This window comes from Egretta garzetta, unplaced genomic scaffold (assembly GCF_000687185.1).
Source record: "Egretta garzetta isolate BGI_Z169 unplaced genomic scaffold, ASM68718v1 scaffold745, whole genome shotgun sequence".
NCBI lineage: Eukaryota > Metazoa > Chordata > Aves > Pelecaniformes > Ardeidae > Egretta > Egretta garzetta.
In genome coordinates this window covers 407706-412385 of record NW_009259678.1, presented here as the reverse complement: position 1 = coordinate 412385, position 4680 = coordinate 407706, and positions in this window count along the sequence as shown.

The window sequence follows — 4680 nt, the reverse complement described above, 5'->3', positions numbered from 1 at the left end:
GCCAATTCCCTCAGGACTCTGGGATGCATCTCATCAGGTCCCATGGACTTATGTGCATTCAGGTTCCTCAGGTGGTCACAAACCTGATCTTCTCTTAACAGCGGGAGGGGTTTTACCCTCCTGGTCCCCTTCATGCCATCCATCAAGTTGGGAGGGGTGATGAGAGAGTTGCCATTGAAGACTGAGGCAAAAAAGTTGTTGAGTACCTCAGCCTTCTCCTCATCTGCTGTTACCAGCTTGCCAGTCTCGCTCATCAGCAGGGGTACGCTTTCTTTAACCATCCTTTTCTGGCTGACATACCTGTAGAAACCCTTCTTATTATTCTTCACATCCCTAGCCAAGTTTAGTTCCAGTTGCGCCTTGGCCTTCCTGACCCCGTCCCTACACAACCAGGCAGCGTCCCTCTATTCTTCCCAGGATGACTGCCCCTGCTTCCACTGCCTGTGCAGTTCCCTCTTCCTCCTTAGTTTGACCAGCATCTCTCGTCTCAGCCATGCCAGTCTCTTCCCTTCTTTGCCCAATTTTTTACACCTAGGGATTGAGAGCTCTTGCGCTGTCTGGATCACATCCTTAAAGATCTGCCAGCTCTGTTCTTTTCCCCTGTCCCTCAGGACCGTTTCCCAGGGAGTCCTTCTGACTATCTCCTTGAAGAGCTGGAATTTTGCTTTCCTAAAATTCAGGGTCCTGACTGTACTCTTCATTATTCCCATTTCCCTCAGGAGCATGAGCTCCGCCAGCATGTGGTCACTGCGGCCCAGGCTGCCTCTGATTTTGACGTCTCCGACAAGCTCACTTGCGTTGCTGACCAGGTCCAGTATTGCATCCCCTCAGGTAGGCATGTCTGTTACCTGGCTTAAGAAGTTGTCAGTGCATTTGAGGAACCTGCTGGATTGCCTACAGCTTGCCGTGTTGCTTTTCCAGCAGATGTCAGGGTGGTTGAAGTCCCCCAGTAGGACGAGAGCCTGCAAGTGCGAAGCCTCTCGGAGTTGGAGGAAGAAGGCTTCGTCAGTCAGTTCCTCTTGATCTGGTGGCCTGTAGTAGACACCAACCACAGTGTTCCCTTTGTTGCCTCTCTCTCTGATTCTTACCCATAAGCTTTTGACCTGCTCGTGGCTATTCTTCAGGGGCAGCTCTTCACACTGTAATGATTTCTTGATGTAGAGGGCAACGCCTCCGCCCCTCCTTCCTCACCTGTCTCTTCTGAACAGCCTGTAGCCATCGATAGCTACGTTCCAGTCATGGGATTCATCCCACCAAGTTTCCATAATGGCAATCAGGAATAGACCTGTCCTATATTTTGTGAGTCTGGTATCATCTGAAGCCCAGCTGGGTTGTCATTGCTACTGCCTGTTTCTAGAACGCTGCTATCGCTGTTCTTCCCTGGTACCCAGTCACTGTTTTATTCCCCCACCCCACACCCTTAGCTTTTCATCGCCCTTAATTAAGGTGCAGAGATATCTGAGAGTGGTAGAAGAGCAAGAGCCAAATGATTGCCTGGGGAGCAAGAGGGACGATTGCTGCCAAGAATCCACCCAGGCCTGCAGCAGCTCCTTCTTGCTGGGTATGGGCATGCTGGAGCCAGGCTGAGGGAGGGTGCCCAGGCCTTGGGCAAGGCAAAACGCAGCAAGGCAGGAGCACTCTCTACAGAGCAACTGCCCAATTTTTATATTTACACAGCGTTGCTGTGAATACACAATACCATCACCTTGGGCTTGTGTTACAGCTCACAGAGTTTCTTCTTCTACAGTTGAGGTGTTCAATATCATTATGATAGTCATGGGGTTTGTACCTTTGATTTACTCTCAAGGAGGTGTTGATTTTTAACACATCAGTTGTACCCATGCACTGTAGGATTAACTTGTGGAAGCAGTATGCATATACAGGCATACACATTGAGCTTTGGTTATCAGACAAGTACAAACATCCTCTAGTACTTATCTGTACCATCTGCCTTCTGAATTAATTCTATCCCACCCAATCCTAATGGCTTATTATTCATTATCTCCCCCTCCAATCTGCCTATGTGTTGAAGTCACACTGCTTTCAACTGCTAAAATACTGACTGCGCTGACTCGCTTTGCTTCAAAACTTTTACTCCTCTGTTTTACACCCTCTTAGATTTCTTCTACACAGTCACACCCTAACGCTAAATCAACACCATCATTTCTAGGCTTGAGCTGCTGCTTTATCATACTGAAGTCCTTCAGGGGGCCACCCCAGCAGATAAACGGTGAAGACCTGTCCCAGAAGAGTGCCAAAAGCCAATCTGAGCTGCCTATCATCTATCTTATACTGACATCACTGGATGAATTTCAAGCTTTTTTGCATTTGCTGGATATTTTCTGATTTAGTAAGTGGTTTGTAGCTGTGGGGAACTGGAATTACTGCAAAACGAAATAACTGCAAGAGAAAGATAATCTAACCCCTAATTCCCCAACTGATTTGATCTCCCATTTTAAATCCACAATCACAGCCACATTTTGCCCTCCAAGCTCTGCCTTCACTGTGAGAACCAAGGGCGGAGGCTGAGCAGGAGGCCAGGGCTCTAGCCCCCACCTCGGGCATCATCAGCAGTTAGAAAGCAGGAGAGGAAGGTTGGGCCCCTCACCAGCACCAGAGGGAGTAGGCAGAGCACATGGAGGTCCTGAGGTGCCCCCAGCATTGCTGCCACCGGCACCCTGCTCCCCCCACCTCGACTGCCCCCACTGCCCAGCCAGCAGAGACCACCACCACCATTTCCACCACCCTTCTGCACCAGCACCACTTCCGTGGCTGTGCAAGGCTGCCCTGGCACCACCAGTCTCACCAGCTGGAGCCATCACTGGGAACACCTGGTCTGGAGCCAGCACATGCTGTCCCACACCTCCCCACCCCACAGCACAGCGTAAGCCACATCCTGCTGGAAGCTGCAGACTGGGCTGCTCCGCAGCATCGCCCTGACCCTTTCCCTGCTGGCACCTTCTCTGCAGAACGCTGCTCCTCTCCCCATCCTTTCTCAGGGAACTGAGGGGAAAATCCACTCCATTTCCCATCTCTTTTCTCCTCATCGCATGCTTTTGCCCTTGGTATTCAGGACTTGATGACCTTAAAGGCCTTTTCCAACCGAAACGATTCTGTGGCTTCTGCACCTTATGCCTTCCTGTAGGTTTCTGTCGCACACACCCTCCCGTGTGGGCAGTGGGAGAGAGGATGGGAGGGAAGACCCAGATGCCTCCTGTAGCGTCCCCTTCCCTGTGGCTGGTGGCTTTGGTTCCTTTTTCTACCAGTGCAGTTACCAAACCCTTCCTGCCCCTCGCCCATTTCAATGAAGCTGAGCTTTGGCTTTCAGCCTCTGGTAACATCTGCCCCCCTCGCCCCCCGGGGCAGCCGACCCCCACACCCACTTCCCGTGAACTCCCTTTCCCCATCTGAGCACAGGCAGGGGTTCCCCCATCGGACAAGCCAGCTTCTGCCTTACCTGCCTCAATATTTAGAATATTGGAATTTGTCCAGCTTGTCTGACACCTTACACATTAGTCAAGGTAAAAAACTTCATTTGGGTTGAAAAAAATCTTTGTTCACATAACACATCACATGAATCACATAGTGTGTGCCCCCTTGCCCCTTTACATATAAAATACTGGTAAAAAGTTGGGGTTTTTTTCCAGAGGCAAGTTAATTTCCACAGTGTCCTCCCATGAGAGAGTTCATCCGACCGCTGGAATGCTTGCTGTGCCACAGAAGTTCGGATGCAAATGAGCTCCATTGAAGGAGATGGAAACTCCTCCAGTATGAAAGGAAACTTCACAGAGAGCTGCAGCAGCAGCGCATAAAGCCATCAGGATTTCAGCTCTGTCTCGTTTCATGTTAGCAAGGATCTTGATCCTACCTGTGCTCCTCCCACAGCACACAGTAATGACAGAGGCTCACACTCACCATCTGCATAGCACAATGCTCCGGTAAATCATTTTGGACTTACATAGTACAAATTTGTTTGAAGTTGCACATCATCAAATCCAGTTATCCAAGTGGCTCCTTCAAGCCCCGTTTAGATACAGCAAATAGCAAGGACACTTCGCTTACAAAAGGGAAGTTGGCCTACATGAGGAGGCTGTGAAAGACGGAGAAATGTGTATTAAAATGCCAAGCTAGACTCAAAAACAGGGAAAAAAGAAACGCCAGTTCCAATTATTTTATGGCTCCTACACAAGCCAAAAAAGGAAACAAATTGGCCAGAGTCCCACCTTGGTGTAGGACAAATCCTGCTACATCGGGTCACAACTATATAAATTTTTAAACACAGTCAAATGACATCCTTGGAACACTACGCCACAAAGCTGCAATGTCAAGGTGGAATTGGACCAGTTTATCGGAACAGAGAAGGGTTTGCCAGGGAACCCTTACAGGGTGCCCACCTGATCTCGCAAGTGCATAGTGCACTAAATCCATCAGATTTCATATTTAAAATAAATTTAAGGTAAATTTAATTTAAGATTTATATTAAAGATACAGTAAGATGATCTACCTCGGCAGACTTCCTCTCTTGCTTTTCATTTCCTAGTCCCGCAGGCTCAAATGAAAATCGATCCTCTATGTGCGTGTTTCCTTGGGAAGGCCTGGCAGGCTGAGGAACACGAAGAGCATGGAACGCTTGAGAAGCATCAGAGGGAAGCACAAAAGGGGCAGCCAGCAGGCGTGCAG